Source organism: Vigna unguiculata, chromosome 4 (assembly GCF_004118075.2).
Source record: "Vigna unguiculata cultivar IT97K-499-35 chromosome 4, ASM411807v1, whole genome shotgun sequence".
Taxonomy (NCBI): domain Eukaryota; kingdom Viridiplantae; phylum Streptophyta; class Magnoliopsida; order Fabales; family Fabaceae; genus Vigna; species Vigna unguiculata.
Window position 1 is genome coordinate 8,699,368 of NC_040282.1, and position 20,886 is coordinate 8,720,253.

At 28.7% G+C, this 20,886-nt stretch overlaps 1 long non-coding RNA gene across 1 annotated transcript; it reads right to left on the reverse strand.

Moving 5' to 3' along the window:
* Nucleotides 1-17,083: 17,083 nt before the first annotated feature.
* LOC114181748 lies at nt 17,084-20,805 on the reverse strand. The gene is made up of 4 exons (XR_003603908.1): nt 18,701-20,805; nt 17,989-18,615; nt 17,814-17,906; nt 17,084-17,664 (listed from the first exon to the last, which is right to left on the reverse strand). It is a non-coding gene; the product is annotated as an uncharacterized LOC114181748 (long non-coding RNA).
* Nucleotides 20,806-20,886: the final 81 nt, after the last annotated feature.

The window sequence follows — 20,886 nt, forward strand, 5'->3', positions numbered from 1 at the left end:
ATTTGTAAAAAAAGAAAAAAATAGATGATTGAATTGTAGTTTTAAATTTTTGCAGTTTTTTTAGTTTGTATTGTCGCAAGATGTATGATCAGATGATACCTAAATAAATATATGATCAATCAAATATTTTTGTAAATTCACTTTTTAATTTTCTTCAAATAAACTTATCAATTATAACATGCAATACAAAAAGATTAAGGTAAAAAAGATACTCATTATTTTTATTTTACGCTTAATTCTTGACTAACGAGTCAAGTTTTACAAAATATTTTAACAATGCAAAGTATAATAAAACATTCTTTTGGTCTCTAGCCACTTCTAGAAATCTCATTTAAGTATTACTTTAACAAGGACAAGTCACTTCTGACTCAAATAGCACTTCTAGTTCAACCCAAGTATTATTTTGGCTCGGTCACTCTTGGTTGACATGTTCAAGTATTCTTTCCACAAGTCACTTCTAACTCAATAAACTATTCTTTCAACAAGTCATTTTTGACTCAATAAACTATTCTTTCAACAAGTCACTCATGGTTCAAGACAAATACAATGTCTGTGTGATTAAAATATCACAACTTTTTGCTCATTAGAGAAGGTAAAGTCTTTGGACGTATACAATGTTTAGATTCTCTCTATTATACTTTGTAAAGATGAACACATATAGTGTTGTTACAAAAATTTTAGGGTAAGGAGAGAATTAGCACAGTTTTAACACTTAAAATGATCTCTTATTAATTTCTTGAAAAAAAAAACGTTTTTATATAGGCTCATGAAATGATTGTTGAAATCATTTTTTGTAATTTGAGCAACTTTAAACTCAATTAAATTTCATCTTTTTTTTCTAATACTGTTTGTTGAGTTTTGATGATTAGAAACACCGAATGTGTTTTATGCAAGAATAATTGTTCTTATCTTCTTTACACAACTTCTTTGATAGATGATAACGCTTACCTTCCTAGGTTGAAAATTTTGTTTACTTCAAAAAGTGATTAAAAAGTGCACACCATACTAAAGAGATATGTTGACTAGAGTTAACATAAGCTTGTGTTAGATAAAATTGACCGACATTTCAACTTTAGTTCGAACCCCAAAAAATATTGGAATGAAGCTTAAACTTGACATAAATCACTTGATGCCAGATGAAAAAGAAATTCCTTGCATTACATATTAAAATTTTAGAAATATTTTTTAAGTTCATGTCTCCTTAATGTCTTTTATTGTACTTATCATCATATCACCATCTTTCTTTGATCATATATGTAGCGAAACTTTGTATGATCTTCTATAGTCTGCCAAACAAAACAAATTACATACACTCATAATTTTATCAAAGTTCATGTTTTAAGCATTGTGTTTTATTGTTTTTAAGCATTCAATCAAAAGAAGAGAGTGTGAGACTTTTGCTCTACCATACTTCAAAGACCTCGAATAGGATTTTTTTAAAGACTCTAGTATGTAGGAAACCTAATATTTGGTACTACCAGAAAACTTATTCTAAGATGATTGAATCGCTCTTATATATTATATGCTCTAGGCTTAACATAAAGGTTGATGTATTATGTGTGTGTTTTTGGACTCTACCATTGTTATTACTCTGTCTAAAAATTTCATATTACATTCACATTCCAAACATACTGATTAATTAGTGACTTAAAAAATATTTACACAATTAATTTTACTTTTTAAAAGATATATGTGTATTAGAATAAAAAAAATATAAAATAATAAAACTACTGAAATTATGTGTCAGCCTTTTCTTTAATGGGATGAGTCAAAATTTACTTTAATAAAAACAAGCCCACTCACCCTCCTTGTTTTTGACAGAACAATGATGATGGGTGCACATAAACAAGACTACACCTAAAACTAGATTATGATATATAATAAAGATTGACTAGAAAAAAATATTTTTAGTATTTATATACTCAAATATAAGCAACAAAGATAAAATTGAAATATATGTTTTGGGTGATAGTGTGAAGAAATTTTGTTAGAGACATAGAGGTTTTTGAAGATGTAGGAAGGTGGAGATGGTTTTTGAAGGAAAAAAAAAAATGTGGTAAGTCGTTTTTCATTGAGAAGCACGTTGGTGACCACTTTGATGTTTCATTTTCATATGCAAACAATTAATGCTTTTCAACCTTTTATCTTATCCTTCTTTGTCCTCTTTCGTCAACCCCACTTCAATACTTTCACGTGCACCCATTTCCCACATCACTTCTCTTCAACTTTATTCTCCACCAATTCCTTTGCAACTAACAATCTCACCTTCAATATTTTTAACAACTTCAAAATATAAGTGCCTTTTTTTTCTTATATACATATAAAATAGCATCCCTAGAACACCAATTAAAGTACCATTTTGTGGTTAAGAATATAGAGTTAATAGTATTTCTTGTTTCGATACACCTACTGGTCTCAAGTCGTTTAAGATTCGAGATCAAATGTATATCTTTTGAGACGACTTTTAAGTACAAAATCATAATGAAATTTCAAATTTTAAAGAAGACAATACTTTAAATAGAGTGATTAATCTACAATAACCAACAAAGTAATCCAAGAACATCTCATCTCATGCCTTCAATTACAACAATCAAATCTTTATTTATCATAAATTTTATTTTGATGTTAAACCATATAATTGTGTAAATAGAATTAATGCATAACTAAAAATAAATAGAAATAAATAATGAAAACCAATACATGATTAGAGATAAATATAAATAAATATATGAAAGTAAATATAAATTGAATAAATAGGACCAGTGAACAACTTGAGATGAACATAAATAAATAAATAAGAACAGGAACTAAATATAAATTAAAATAAGGTTAGGGACACCTTACTTAAGGTAAATATAGAAATAAAAAAAATTATGAAAAGATAAAAACATAAAAGTAAAAAGATAAAATGATAGATGTTTCCTCCTCATACCTTAATTATTGTGGAAAATATACCAAAAGTTATATTGAGACTTTGATGATATATAAATTTTTCTTCTTTATTGCTACTGCGTATCATGACTCTCTCTTTTCTTATAATGGATGAATTTACATTATGGACTCTTCTCTATTTTGGTTTTTTTTTCTGTCTAATATCTTCACCCTTCATCTTATTTATAGTACCCAAAGCAGTGATTATTGCTAGTTTCCTTTTAACAAAATTTTTCTAATACTATTGTTGATCACATTGGTAACCAATTTCTCATTCAAGATATTTTTCATCGATTGACATTGTGCAAAATCATTCATTTATTGTTGTATTTCGAATTGTTACGTGATTTTACTATTATATATATATACTAATTAAATTTTTCTTACTTTCTTATTCTTCAAACAATCCATAGATAATATTGAAAATGGTTATAAAAATTTTCGTATAAACTTTGGACATATAACAATGTATAAACCATGTTTTATACAAAAATATTTGTGGCCAGAATAATATAACTCAAATATTTATCACAAAATTTTGTTTTAAATTCAGACTTTTCTTTTCTTCTCTTCTATTATTATAACAGAACAAAAGTGATTAGCATTATTTCTCATTTACATATATCTAGATATAAATTCTAAGTATTTAATATATTTCTTTTATAAAATATTCAACTATTTGTATATCTTGAATATTTATAATCTTTATATTTATATATTCATAATTTATTAAATTATATACAACATATTTTAAAAATAATGTATTATAAAATTTTAGATATTAATATATTGAAAAATGTAAGGCCCATTTAAATCTGTTAACTTTTCTGCCCTAAAGTTAGTGGGCCTAAGGCCGGTCCAACGTATAAGGTCCTAAGGTCTGCCCTAATCCCACTCTCACTTTCATTCTCCCAGAAACGCAGCAGCCGTCAACCCTCCTCCCTCACACAAAGAGCTCTGCTAGGGTTAGGTTTTTCGCCATCTTCAAACTAGCTCGAAGTGGTGCTCTACTCCATGTAAGTACTGTGCTAACCTTTTCCGTCTCCATTGTTCCCTTCGTTCATTTCACAGCTAGGGTCCCAAGTAACCCATATCGTGCTTCTGTTTCGCTACCTTTTCAGTTCTGTCATTCGCTCCTTGAGCTGCTGTGCTCGTGCGTTCGGTGTTGGGGGCGTGTTGGGTCGTTTACTAGCTTATTCCAGGTACGGGAAGTTAGAGCTCTTATTTTCCAGTAGTTTTGGTCTGTAATGGTGTGGATTTCTGTTTGTATGATTTTATCCTCCGCTTGATGTATGAGAATGCTTTGTATGCTGGTTTGGTTCGTTTTCATGGCTGTCGCAGTGAAGAACAGTGGCGAGACCTGTTAATCTCGCCCAAGCGAGTCCATCTCGCCTAGGCGAGATGAAACAGGGAGCTCGCCTAAGTTTTTGCGCGAAAAGTCGCCCAGGCGGCTCGCTCAACTTTTGAGCGAGCAGGCAACTCGCCCAAGCGAGAGGGATCTCGCTTAAGCGAGATCCCGTGTTGCCCATGCCCTTGTTTTTGGCGCTCTCGCCTAGGCGAGGGAGAGGCTCGCCTGAGCGAGCACGTCTCGCCTGAGCGAGACCCCTCAGCCTGAGCGAGATGCTGGGCGAGACAGTGCTGTGATTTGGATGTTTAATGCTTCCCGAGTGATCCATGTTGGTTGAGTATGATTGTATGATGATGAACATGTATGTAATGGAGCATGAAGTATATTTTTGGCATGATTCATGAATTGTGGATGAATGGGTTGGTATGAGGCTTAGCGTGAGAAAAGAATGTGTGGTTTGAAATTAAAGGAACATGATATTGACATGAGACTAGGCCCCAGACTCATTGGGGTGGTGATGATCGGAGGTATGGATTTGAGATGTGATTGATATGAGGATTAAACTTCAAGGGTTGATATGGAATTGAAAAATATAATTCAATATTCTCTTATTGCTGATTTATGAACGTTGGTCCGTGTCAGCGTGTAATTCCTTGGGGTCTCTAGGTGAGACCTCCGGGGTCGCGCTTCAATGGTCGGGACGCAATTCCATGGCCCCTACTAGTGGGTGTTCATGGTGGTGCCCCATCTGTATAACTAGGTAAGGATTCAAGGTAAGGTTGCATCCTGACGCTCCGAGGAGCCAGTTAGTCTCACTTAGAGCAGACTGACTCTTGTGGTGGGAGTAGCAGGAGGTCTGAAACTCACTAAGGGCTAACCTTGTGGTGGGAGAGATTTTGATTCATTGTAACACTGGTATCACATAGCTCAGGATCGAGCAGTTCAGGGTCGAGCAGGGGTATCCACCACAAGTGCAAGCATCCGCTGAATCCGACCGAGTTATACGTATCCGGATGAGTCGAGTCGAGTCGTAGTGTATTGAATGAAGAGTCATAATATGTTTGGTTGCTATGTGGATGAGATGAGGAAAATATATTTGATTGCATGTTGAATATGTTGATTGGCTCTAGCTTACCCGTTTCGTTACATGTTTGTATTGTATGTGGCCGTTTTTCCTTGCGATGATCATCAACTTGGTTGATGGGAGCAGTTGGGCGAGGTTCTCATGGTCAACAAGCAAATGATGATTCCGCTGCTTAGCCATCTGGGCTGAAGTTTTTCTTGTGTTTTATTTAGGGCTATGGCCCATGTATCTCTTTCCGTATTTCTACGCTACATTCTACGTTGTATTCGTATTCAGCTTTCCTTGGCATCGTGGTGTACCCGAATTTTGTCGGGGTTGCGTTAAGGGCACCAGGACTACGCTACAATATTTATATTGTGTGACGTTTTCCTTTAATTTCGCTTAATAATTAAATGGGACGTTACAAAAAACATTATGATATAAATTTTGAGATGTTAGACACTTTTATTTAGTATATAATCTAATTAATAATAAACATATTAAAGAGGTAATTAAAGTTGATTAAAGATTGTTTTAAAAGATGTTCTTACCGTCTTTAAACATTCGTTATTAATGATATATTAAAAAGATAATAAAAAATATAAAAGCTGATAACAAAAAAACTTATCAAGCTTTAATTTCATGATAAAGTTAAGTATTTTTAATAGATTTTTATTATTTTTTTAAAGTATATTGGGTTTACAATTTTTTTATATTTTCATTTAAGTTTTTTGTTAATTCGATGATATTATTATATTTCGTCATATTATTTATTTGTTTCCATGTATTAAGAAATATGAGATTAAATCATTAATATAAATATCATAGTTATTGTAAAGCAATAAATGACTTTTATTGCTTTAATTAAAATGTAATGGATAATAAGTGGGAGTAATACATTGGTCATGACTAGTAATCATTTGTAGGATAAAAATAATTTTGTCCTTTTTCAATATTGAAATTTATAGGATCTCAAAAATATAATAAAAAAAAGTAAAAATACAGATACATAGAATGAAAATAGAGTTTCTTTTTCATCTTTCAAAAACAAATTTATTTTTTAAAAATTAGGAAGGTTATAATTTATTGTGGTTGTAGAAAATCTAAAAATAAATGTTAGCTAATGATGTAGCCGTTACATATAAATGTCTTGACTTTAGTTTCCCCACAAATGCAGTAAATTCGGTTTCTGGTCAAACTTATTTAATGCTGCATTATATTTTCCTCTTCAAATCTTCCAAAGCTGACACAACATTGGTAATATCAATTATAACTAAAATTAACTATATTAAGGTAAGTTGATTAATCATTTTTATTTTTCTACAATAAAGAAATAGTTGTTTTTTTCAAAATTACTCTCAAATCAAATTTATTAAAAATAATGTTTGGGTTTAAATATTCACATATTTTCGAAATAATAATACTAAATAATATTTCAAATTTACTTATATTTAACTTCATTAAATACGAGCTTATGCTCATTACTTTACAAAGAAGATGGTCAAATGATGATTAATTTTAATAATTAAATATAATTAAGTATTTTAATGACTAATTTAAATATCAATTTATAACTTAAAAAATGTTATTATCTAAAATAATTTTTATTATAAATAAAAGTTATAATTGATTTTGAAATTGATAACAAAAATAATTTATATTATGAATTGATATCTAAATTTGTTAATATATTCACTACTAAAGATTTGACTACCAAAAAAATTGGCCTCTAATTTTAAATTTGGTCTATAAATCATTTTCTAACCTATTTTTTTTTTTACTAAAATTGATTATTTCATAGAAAATTTCTTATTGGATTAAAATATAAGACATTAATAACATGATAAGAAAAAAATTGATTTAGATAATGTTTTTTAAATGCTACTTATATATCAAATTAATATAAATCATTAACAAGTTTTTTTAAAAAAATAATTAATATATACTACAAATATACAGACTATTTAATTAAGATAAAAAGAAAACAAATGTAAAATTATAAAAACACCTTATAGAATTAAGGAACAACTTTTTTTTTCTTCATAAAATGTGTCCTATAATAAGGATGAGAAAAAAGAGATATTTTTATTATGATTTTAATTAAAAATATATATTTTTAACAAAATAAATTATCAACTAATCATAAATTATGGTATCAATTATTTTTCTGCCTGTCAATCTCTTCAACAGGGGTTGGCCAAGACCCAATAGAATCAAATTCTAATCCAACAGTAAAACAGGTACAAATAATTTGATTTATGATTGTTTCCCCGTATTCCCAATATATAAAATAAACTACTTATTTTAATTAAACTGTTATTAAACCCTTTTGTTAATCATATTTTTAAAAAACAGTAATTTTGATTCAACTTCTAATTTTGTTTAAGTTTCTTTAATAGTGTAAACGGCAATAAAATTAGAAACTGATCCTGTAGTCAAAAAACAATCTTGCAGCCAATACTTCATTTTAAAGTAAATATAATAATAATAATAATAATAATAATAATAATAATAATAATAACCACTGAGACAAGTAATAAAAAATAATAAAAATATTAAATTTATAATTTTTGTTCATGTTGTTTTTTTTTAAAAAACATCAATATGTTTTCAACATACTGAAACCGTAATAAGACCTGAATAATTATTTTGAAGAGCCAAACAAGACAAAAATTGCCCTAATCAAGTATTTTGAAATTTAACAAGAAATGCCTTAAATTTTTTAAGGGATTGCTTTAATTAAAAAAGAAAAAAAGAGGTATAAGATTTTGTTTCCCTAAATTAGATTTTATCTTTTTTTTCCCCTTTCTTGTATGGTTTTCCATTCTTATCTGAGAAAATGGCATGAAAAAAGCTCACACATATTGTTCCAAACATTGAAAATAAAAAAACTTTAGCTTTTGGTTGATGTGCTTGATAAAAAGAAAAGAGTGAGAGAGAGAAGAAGAGAGAGAGAAAAAGAAAGAGCATAAACATAAAGCAAAAACAAAGATCTAATTGAAACTACATATGATGCATGAAACAAAATTGAAGGCAAAACAACATTGAAGAAGAACTAACAAATGTTTGAGTAGAAATCATCATCATCATCATCATCATCATCAAAAAGCAAAAGTTTTGGACTTTGGTGAATCAGCCACTTTGAGAGTTTGTTCAATGAGTTTTCTGGCTTTTCTGCTTCTAATCTCCATTCTCATGCTTTCACTCTTCTCCACTTTATCATACTCACTCTTCTTCGCAATCTTCAAACTCCTCATCTTTGATTTCAAACTCACCATCAACCTTCCCAACCCCATTGCTTCTTTTTTCTTCTTCCTTCAACCTTCTTCACTCTGTTCATCAATCACAGTTAGAACAAAAAAGAAAAATAACAGAACTAGAATTCATGATAACTCATAAGAAGAAGAAGAAGAAGAAAGGGACATGTGAGAGGTACTCAAAAGGAAGAGGAACATAGAAACAAACCTTTTGAAGGAGTGATTGTGAAAAGTTTTGACCTTTCTGATGTTATATAGAGTGCAGAAAAAAAGGGTCTTTCTCTCTCTTTTTATATATATATATATATATATATATATATATATATATATATATATATATATATATATATTTTGTGAATGGGAATGAACGAATAACAAGTGCATTCAATGAATTGTGGGTATATTCGGTGTCCGTTTATCAATTCTTATTCATAATTGTTTAAAAATTCGCATCAGTAAATCACCAAGGATAAGATCAAATTTATTGTACATTAAAAACTAAAATAATTGAAGTTGCTATCAATCTCACATCGTTTAGAAATTGAGATCTAAAACGATTTAAATATTTTTTTTATTTTTTTTTCACTTTTTAAAACGTCTTTTAAAGATAAGATCCTAACACATAGACTCGATAATACTACAAATGTATAATGATTGAACCTGAACTTTTGTGACAACAATCTTTAAATTGCATATCGGTTAAATAAGTTTTTGAAATTTTTGAATTGGTCTATATTAAAATTGATATTTTTTAAGAAATTTGTTATTGTTGATACTTAATATAAATATGTAATACAAATATATCATCAGTAACTTTATTATTATTAAGGTATAATGGTGAGAGTAGCATAGTAATTATCAAGACAAAAAATTAATAAATTTTTTAAATATTGAGTATAAAAAGTACTTTAAAAAATTTAGAGATATATAAATAATTTTGAAGAGATTTTAGAAACTTATATAATCCGATTTTGAATTTTATATTTACTACATGTATCCTTTGAAGCTAAACCATTTTGATTCGTTGATGCATGTCTTCCAACTGCTAATAAAAAACGTTACTTGTTTATAAGTTATAATAATGTCAATTATTTATTTGCGTGAGATGATAATAATACAATTTAATAACTAGTTTTAATATATGTTATATTAACGTATGCATTAATACTTTTATGTTAACCATTAAATAAATAGTAATGAGCTATAAAAGTTATTTAATTTAAGAAAACAAAAAAATTAATCAAATGTACACTTGGCCAAACTTTCACATTCAAAAAACTATTGGCACAAAAAAGTAAATTTATAGTTTTAATATTCTTTAATAAAATATAAATAACAGATCTTATACTATAACAAGAAAAATATAGTTTTTTGGTAGTAGAATTTTTCTTAAAATGTTTCTAATTTTGTTCAAGAAATTAAATATTGTCATCAAACTATTTTAAAAATTTATGTTCCCTCCCTAAACTAAATTATATATTTATTTTATCCTGTATTTTATGTAAGTTATGTAAATTTCTATTTGAAAAACAAAGTTTCACTATTAATTATATAATATGACATCCACTCTAAAACTTTATTTTTAACAAATAGTATTTTTTATGCGACAAAATAAAGTTTCGCTGTTAATTATATAATATAACATTTACATGTTATTTTTTAAAATTAATATTTTGCATAACTTTCACAAAATACAGAGACAAAATATATATAATCTAAAAATATAACATTTTTTTAAAAATAATTTAAAGAATAATAACATTTAAATTTTTAAACTATTATAAACTTATGATAGTAGATTAATATTTATATGTAATTTATTTATTTTTAATATATCTAAATAATGTTATTTATTATATTTTTAAGTTGGGTTTTTGAAAATATTTTACTTTTCCTATGTCATTTTAAAAAGTTAAAATAAGATTGGTTATATTGTTAATTTTTCTGAGTTTAGAAAAGAAAAAGAAGGTAGTAATAATTAACAACCCCAGTGAAGAAACAAGAAAACATAATTTGTGAGATTACTTTTTCTAACTCCATGTTTTCTTTCTATACTTAATATTTTTGAAATACCCATTTTACTTTTTGTGATTTATATATTTCTCTCACCGTTTTTGTGGTTTTTTTTAGTGCAGCATTGAATCTGTCTGGGATCATTGTGAACATATGGCATCTTGTGAATATGCATAGTTACTTAAATGTCACCATGTCAACATGCATTGGACCATGTTGCATCTTTTTGCCCAAATGCTTCATTTTGGACCATCTCAATATTTCAATTTCATAGCTAAAAAGAAGTTAAATTTTGTTACAATTTTTTAAATAGTAATTAATTTTAAAGATAACAAATAATTTGTTATCTTAGGAACTAATTTAAACATCAATTTATATAAAAAAAAGTATCGATCTCTACAATAGTCATTGAATAACAAATTATAATTATTTTATGAATTATACTCTATTTTGATCACTAATATTAACTATCAAGTTTTTGGTTATCAAGATAATTAATATCTAAATTGATGTTAGTGATCAATTTAGAGTCAAATTCACAAAATAATTATAATTTTATTATTCATAATAGAAATTATTTTAGATAAAAAAATTTTAATTTATAAATTAGTTAAAATTATTTTTATAATAATCAACTTTTTGGTTTTTAAAATTTGTTGCTATTTAAGATTAATTTGTTTAGAATTAGTAACTAAATCTTTGGTAATTAATGTTAGAAATTAATTTAAATTTCAAGTCACATATTAATTATAATTTTTTTATTTATAGTAAAGATTATTTTAGTAGTAATTACTATATTGATCGATTATTTTTTTCTCTATCATTAATTAATATTTAATTAATTTTTTGTAGTGTACAATTAGTTGACATGTAAAGATGTTTTAAATTTATGAAACAAATATTTATAACTTTATTTTTCTTGATAGAGTTTTGGGAAAAATTTATTTAAAGTAGCTTTTATATATATATATATATGTATGTGTGCAAAGTTTTCGACAAGGATAATTTTTTTCATTAATAGTTTTTGAAGATGAAAAAGAAAAACATAAATGACCTTTTTCAAAAGTTAAAAGAGAATTCTCCCATATAGTTTCTCTAAGTTTTTTAATTTTTATGTTATGCATATACAAGTTTTAAAGTATTGGCATCGATTTATAACAGATCATATAAGTAAGCATTTTTTAATTTATGTGTTCTTCAACCATCTTTATTTAATCTATTTTTTTTTGTTTTCTTTTTTCTTCTCACACATTTTTAATAGATTAATATAAAATATAAATCAACTTCAAGTTAGTATTTATTTTATATTTATTTTATTTTATTATCATTTTCCATAATAATCACCATGTCCTTATACTTTATTAATCACAATTAAGTTTATCATAATATTTTAAATAAATCACATAATAAAATTAATTTGTCAATAATTTTAACACTTTCTTTTATATGTTCTCTAAAAAATTCCAAATAAAATCCTAAACGAAGAAATCATGTAGAGAAACAAGACTCTACTAAAGAAAATCAATTTAGAGAAATTACTCATTCATAAAATTATTAAATAATTCATACTCATAAATTAATGTCAAGAAATATTTTTAATTCTAATAATTAATTTAAAAGTTCAAATATATGAAAAAGGTTGGTGATGAATGTTAAATTTTTTATTGTGGCCCATACTTCTAGGGAAAGCAACACAATATTTAATGAGCATTTTTGGTGAACTTCTGCAAAACTAATTTTAAATTACATTAATTCTGATGAAAATTGATTGTAAACTGACATGATGTGTCCTTGAAAGATTTATCTGAGAAAGAAAATTTGTGGAAAACATGGTCTTACTTTTTAATTATGTATAAAACTATTTAAAATTACTTTGATGCGATGTTGGGACGAGTTTCTTCCTAGAAGATAAAAAAATTAATTAATTGAAATTTTGTAAATTAAATTAAATTTGTCATTTTTTTTCCTAGAGAAATTCTTATAATTAACGAATTGCTATTTGAGACTAACTTGTTTGAGTTAGAAATTGTGTGGGCCTAACAAGCCCATATAAAAGCCCATTTATTCCATGACGGTGGTTAATCACAAATAGCATATGGAAATTTTTTTCTGTATTTCTAAAATTTCTTCTACACTTAAAAAAGAATTAAATTTAAAAAATATCCTTTAATTATTTAATCATATTAATCCAAATCTTACTCCGGAATTGTTTTTGAATATCGACTAATACTTCTAGATATAGATATATATATATATATATATATATATATATATACCAAAAGTCAACTTTTGATAAAAAAGGCTTTTGGATATAAATATATATATATATATATATATATATATATATATATATATATAATTCTTTTTTCTTTTCATTTATATTTATTTTAGATTTAAAGTTCAAATTTTCTTTTAAAGTTAATTATTTTTTAATTATATTTATTTTTTAACACATGGTATTAGTTCCTGAAATTACATTTAAATATAGTGTCTTTAATGTGTAAGATAATATGGTATTAGTTTCTGAAATTATATTTGAAGGAGTAAATAGTTATATACAAAATTATTTAGGTTCTTAAGTTTATCATTTTAAAATTACAATGCATTTTGTTTTATGAATTTAAAGGATTTCCTTTTAAGTTGAGAATACTAATTAAATGAAAAATTTATTAAGTTGAAGAGATTAATAGCATAATTAAAAATGTTTTTTAAAATACTTGTGTAAACTTAAATATAAACTACTTTGAATTTTTATGGACATAATTAAAAAAAATGTTAACTAATTCATTACTTTTTATTTTTTATTAAGTTAATTATTTGGGTGTCGTGTTTGCTGTTTATTTATTGGAATACCTTATTTATATAAAGTGTTTGTTCGAGTAGGAGATTTTGGATATCTATGGCAGAAGAAGAAGATGATGTGTCAAGGAAGGTAAATGTTTGTGATTATGGTCCATTTATTTATTTTAGTTAATGAAGTTCATATCTTGTTCTTTTCTAACATGGTTTTTTAACAATTTGATTGGTATTTTAGCTTATGGTTCGCAATCGTTGTAAAATAGACTACATTGTTCAAGTAAATGGTTTATTGAGACCAAGACATAGCTATCGAATTGGAGTCACTCCATTTTGGTGGTGTGTTGAGATGGTGAAACCGCTGGATATCAATGGAGTGTTGTTAAAACATACTCTTAGTCAGTGGGTGCCTAAACATGAAAGTATATGTATCAGGCAACATTTGGTACGATTGTCCGTTTTAGATGTTTGTGTTTGTTTGGGTTTGAATGTTGTTGGAGTTGATGTAGAATTCAATAGTCTTGTGTGCGGGGTGATCAGGTCATTATTTGAACATCAACCAATAACAATAGATGACATTATAATAAGATATATATTTTTTTACGAAGTGACGATGATGATGACAATGACAATGTAGACAATGTTTGTCGTTTATATTTGTTGCTATGTTTTGCTCTTTTATATTTTCCTAAGACTTCTAGGACCGTGACAAACATGCCATTTAGATTGTTGGATAGCCTTGACAACTTGAATCAATACAACTGGTCAAGGTCTATCACTTTAAGGCAAGATCAAAATGCGTCTACCATAACTGTAGCTAGGTCAGTGGCTATTTTGCAGGTATTTATTATGTTAGCCAAGTTGTATTTTGTTAGCCTTGTGTTTGTGAAGTTGATGATTATTTAGTTCCTTAAATTTTTTCAGCTTTTGGTTTGTCGATTACTTTCGTTAGGATCTTTTGAAGGTGATGTTATTTTCCCAAGAATTTTGAGTTGGCCGTCCTTGATGATTAGGACTCACAAAATCAAATCTGCATTTGAATATAACAAGGTATTTCATTGCATTGATTTTACTTTAGTTGATTAATTTCTATTTTGTGTACCAATAAGGTATAAAGTTTGGACATCATTGTGCAGATTGTTCTTGATTGGGAATTAACTGAAGAGGAAAGAAACATTGATGTTGTTCGTGATGCCCTAAATATTGCTGAAGATGGCATAAAAAAGAGAGGAATAGATGACATGTCCTTTACTGAATTCAAGCAATGGTGCAAAAGGAAGTTGATAAGAAATTATAAGGTTGTTCGTCAATTAGAAGACCAACTAAGCAGTATGGAAGAAAAGTATGCTCGTGGAGGTGAGAAACCTGATGCATCTTTCTTTCATCAACATCAAGCTTCTTCATTTCATAAAGGTGATGCCTTTGGTGTTGAGGAGCCTCAATCATGTAATTATGATCAACCAGAGCAATGTACTTTTGAATACAATCATTATGGAATGGAAATTATTCCCGTTATTGAACCAGAAAATTGTTCATTAGATGTAGACTTTTCTCAATTGTATCAGATTCTTGTCTTAGAAAACGACAGGTATGTTATTGTTGTGGATATAAATTTCATCATTGTATTTTCACGGTTATATAATGTTAATTCTAAATTTTAAGTTTTCAGGAAAGTTGTTGTTAACATAAATCATCAAATACTAACCACAATTGAGTGCTGTGGATTTTGTCCTCTTGGAAAGCCTTGCAACATAGTAATGACCTTAAGTCATGTATATTTATAAATTTATTATTTTGCCTACTCAAATTACATTCTCGCTTTCAAATTTTGTTAGGCCATTTTGTTTGCTTGCAACACCTTCATGTATAGACAAAGAAAATTAAATGGGTTGATCAAGAGAGTTGTGTTTGGTCCTCTGTATACGATATTATAATTCTTATTGTTTTTTAAATTTATATATTTAATGGATGTTGTTGATGATGGTGTATCAAAATTTAATTGTGATATGTTGAATGCAGACCATAGTTGTAGAAGATAGTAGAAAGGCAAAGGCAAAGAGACGTGTTTGGAGCTTAGGGGACTACAACACTTTCTTGACGCGTGGACTGATTTCAGTAAACAATATATTGACAGTAGATTTTGTAAGAAAAAAGATTTTTAATTTTTTTATTAAATAATTATTGTGGATGTTTAATGACTGTTTTGTTTTTTTTGGAAGGTATTGCTCCAATAATCAATGAGCAACATTGGTGGTGTTATGCAATCAACTGTCAGACACGTCAATTTTTTGTCTTTGACTCTCTTGGAAGGACACAACATGGAAGAAAAAGAATAAATAATGCGATTGTAAGCTTACTTCTTAAAATAATTGCTGTAATTGTCAAATTCAACCATTCATTACTAAAATGTATGTTGAAATTTTGTATTGGATTTTTTAAGGCCCGTAACATGGAAATTTTATTTGGTTTGCTTTTAAATGTTCCTGATGGTGATAAACCTAAATTTGAAGTCCTTACCCAAGACCTTCTTCCCCTTCAACCCAATTTGTAAGTACCAATTTTTGTGTTACATTTTATCCAATATTACTATATTCATATCATATTGTGATTTAATTTATGTTCACATATTTGGAGATATGATTGCGGCATGATGGTGTTAAGATATATTGAGTTGTGGGATGGTGAAACAATTTTTAATGAAAAAAACATGCCCACATACACTTCTGTAATTGACTTTTATTGAATTTCGTTTTCCTCTCATGCTATACACTAGTTATAATTTAATTTACTTCTTTCCACATCGCAAGAACAACTTCAAGCACTCAGGCAACATTACATATTCGATTGGTTCATGGATCCCGAAAAATATTCACCGGAATTACTTCCTCCAAGTTTTAGATGTATATAAACGTAAATAGTTTTTGTTGGCAAGAATTGCAAAATATGATTCAAATATGAGATTTGTCGTTCAAAATGATGAAACAAAGCTTGGCCATCGCCATCCTTAACCATCACTCATCTCTGCTGACCAATATAATTTCTAACATCCCTTTCCATAAAATCCAAGTTTTCATAACCTCCAACATCAAATATCAATGAGCAAAAACTTTTGTTCAAATGTACACCCGCTTGATCATTGATATCAATTACTCTTTTTGCCTGCATATTTATCTTCGTATGACCACACATAAGCCTTGTTTTTTGTGGACTTAAATGGTGATTGTGTTCGTCAACCACACTTCTAATGAACCAATGACGTTCCTTTTTAACAGCAGTTACACGTGCAGGGCAAGCCTTTCTTTGAGTCGGGATTGTCTTCTTTTCCGAGGGGATGTTGGACACACGGGTTCCTTCTCGAGAACAAGCTAGTTTTGATGTAACACAACTCATTATCATCGTCTTTGTTAGATGTTCTGATTCGGACACCGAAACCACTTTTGATTGCATGTTGTTTATAAAATTTCTTTACTTCATCCAAAGTTTCGAAGGTCATCCCCACCTTTGGATAGAAACCTAAGTGGGATTCACCAGAGTCCTTGTTGGCTGAAACAAAACCATTGGGGTTACTGTTATCATGAGGAATATCATCTTCTAATATAGTAATGAGGAAACACACAGAAATTTAACTGTCAAAAAGTAGGAACCTGTCATTAGCAATTACAAGAGATACCATTAAATACTAAGAAGTACTTTTTAAAGAACATTGTTCATATATAAGAAGGTCATAAAGTACTTCTAATTCAAATTATTTCACACATCATTATATTTTCCAACTATTTCATCAACCTCCTTATCCCATAACTTGCATACGGAGTTCGAATAGAACGACTTTTGTAACGTGTGCGTGGTTGATGCTTCATTCGCGCATACACATTGCTTTCCTCCATTTGGACACAAATTTCATTACTTTTATGAACTTCATGATCTTCAACAACAGAATTGCCACCCAAATCAAAACTATTATGATGTGTGTGAGCAAGAGAACCATTTTCTTCATAACATGGAAAATATTCGTTAGGCAGTTGTTTGCTCCTCTCCTTCATCTTTGCTTTTCGATTATGAATTGATTGCTTAAGTTCCTTAATAGTCGCTTCTTGTTGTAAAATTTCATGCATAAGCTCTTCATTCTCTTGTAAAAACCCCCCTCCTTCATCTATCATTTGAACTTTGCCAAATCCATACCCATATTCATGAAAACCTTTTTGAACAACAACATGTTTAAGCTCTTCTTCTGACACGACAACATCATGCAAAACCTGCCATTGTTAACAACATCAACCAACAACTTTAATTAATTCATTGAATAAATTGATGCACTAATAAACATTATAAAATTATAAATTGTAAAAAAGATAAAACTAATAGCTTTCTTCTTCAAACTACTACTAACTATGGAATCTCTTACTTTAACATCCATCCAATGCAATATTCATGGGAATTGGGTGGTGGGAGTTCCTCCTTTTCTCTTCCAAATCAACAAATGCTCAAAAGCCCATAACTGTAAAAAAAATTAACAGACTTAACTAATAATTCAAGATCATATTTTATAAAACAACAAATTTATGATTAATTTATTATACCTGTAACAAATAAACACAACCATCCACATGAAAGTATTTTGCATTTCCTTCATCTCTCAACAACAATGAAGCAGTACATAGACTCCCAACCAAGTATTCATGCACAAGACTACCTAAATTATATTTTTCAAGACTTTCAATGTCATCCACAATGTTGAACAATATTGGAAAAATTCTACCACTGCGACTTGACAATAGAAACTCACATATGCCTATCAATACATACAATCTACAAAAATCAACTACACTTAAATCTTCATGATGTTGCAATAAGAATTCATAAATGATTTTGACATCAACATTTTCATCATCAAAGTGTTTCCTACACTCACTATGAGCAAAACCCTCATTCAAATCAAATTTAGTTCCAACCACCCTCAACCCTAAACCTAAGCATAAATCTAATAAAGAAAATCTAACAATTTCTTTACTAAGGCAAAAACCTCCTCTCCTCTCAACCCACACATTAACCAACTCATTCAGAAGATTTCTACTTATCTTCATAGACTCTTTCAACTTGGGCATCCAGGCAAATGGTGTTTTTTCTAGACAAATAATTTGTTCTGGTGTTAAGCTTTTATTCAAAGAACCAACATATTGCGTCCGACATGAATGTCTGAAATAAATCTGCATCCACCATAAAAAAACCACATAAAGTCATTATTTAATAAATATATTGAAGAAGCTTATAAAACTATTTCCTAAGTCATACCTTCCTCTAAGTTGTACAACCATCGTCTTCACTAACATCACTCATCATTCCCAAATCAGATTTTCACTTCACCAAAAAAAATATAAATCAAATAATTAATGGTTACACACAGAGGATATATTGTAAATAAAATATCTCATGCTTACACACATGGGATATATTATTCATTGAATGGTAACACTTTTCCAAGATACATAAACACACACATGTATTCAAATATAAAGCTTCAATCACCAAAATAGATAATTGAGGAAAACAATGAATACAACACTACTATTGAAAAAATATAATAGGGAAGACCACACCTAACTATTACTTCGCGATTAACCACAAATATACACTTTGTAATAATAGTCTGGCAAACAACTTATTTTACCCAACCATCACGATTTAGCTTCACAAACTGATGTACATATTAGTTGCGCCACTGCTGAAACAAATCAACAAAAATAAAAATGGAAAATGGAAAAAATAACACCATATGGTAGCTCAATTCCTTGCTAGATTGTATTTCACTGACAACCATCAAGTCACAAAAGTCACAATATGAGCAAAGACCAATAGAACCACAAGATATCAAAATGCATAAAACCACAAAATTCACAACCAATCGAACTTCTCAAAACCATTAAATCCATAGAATGACCAATTTCTTAAAAACATTATATCAAACCAAGTAGGAAAACATTACAATGGTTGAACAGATAAACCCTAACCGAAAATGGAGAAAATGTTACCCTTTCGTGTTTGCTTCTTTATGGGATGGTTGTTCGGTGGCTTTTGCGCTTCTTGTAGGTGTGATTCTTTGGTGTTCGCGATTTTTGTGGTGTTTGTCGTCAGAACAACGTGGAGGGGAAAAGAGAAACGAGTTTATGGATTTCTCACAGTGGAGGAGAAAAAAGATATATTTGGTTGGTGCTTCTTGATTATAGTGGGATTCTTCGGTGGCTTTCGCCCTTCTTGCAAGAATTGGGTTCGATGGTTTCGCAATTCTTGTGTGGTTAAAGGAGATAACTTGAGTGGAGGGAAAAGGAGAAATTGGTTTTCGATTTTTCACAGTGGAGGGGAGCAAGTTTTGTTTCGTGTGTGTGCGCGGGTGGTGTTCGTCAAATGTGGGTGGGGTTCGTAATTGAAGGTTCAGGGTTTGTGGATTTTTGAAAACTAAAAAGGAGAGAGGGGTTTGGGGAAAGGGTTTTGTGATGAAGAGAAAAGGGTTTGGTGGTGGGTTTCACACACGCGCGAGTGACAACGTTGAGCTTCCGTATAATGAATTCAAATTTTAATTAAATTATAAAAAAATATAAAAAATTAAATATGTCAGGCCAGGTAAGGTGGTAAGAGAAATAGTAAAAAAAAGGAGTCATTTGATCATTACTCTTAATGTTTTACTAGGGCAAACACAACTTGAAGAACAAAGAATATTTCAAGACTATATGTCGACTAAAAACGCTTTGTAAGGATTACTTTTCCTCAAGACCTCTATGAATAGAAGAGTGACCAAGTTAAAATAATACTTAGTTTACTTCTTGCAACATGAGTACGAATAGTAAAACATGATCAAGATTTTACATGTCATACTCCTAATTTAAATAATCTTAAAGTACTTTTCAACACTACAATATTTTTCATGTCTGCCTCACATATGAAAAATGTATCATTTGCAAATTGTAGTAATCCCACGTCAACTAGACTTTCCCTTAGTTTTACCCTTATATAACATACTCTTGGATCTTGTTTTCCTTACCAAACTAACCAACCCTTCTATAATGCCAAGGAATAATAGAATGGCTAAAGGACCATTTTTTCTAATTCCTTTTGATGGATACAACTCTATAATAAGGCTCTGATTCACCGGTAATGAAGTTGATACAAATTCCATACATCCATTTACCACAAAAACCCAAATCTCCTAAAGATATAAGAATTTTCACTTCACTCTAAAACTAGCACAAATGGTTCAATAGTATCATATTCATTGTGATTGACTTGTATTTTATTAATGAAAACCAATTTAGTATTTTTCATCTTCAAATTTTCCAATATGGTGAATGATTGCTTTAGACGAACACAAATATCTAAGATTAAATGAATTTTAAGCAAGTATTAAAAAAAAATTACATAGAAGTACACATTCCATACAAAATGTGAAATTTTAAAAGCAAATATTACGATGATGTTAATTAGTT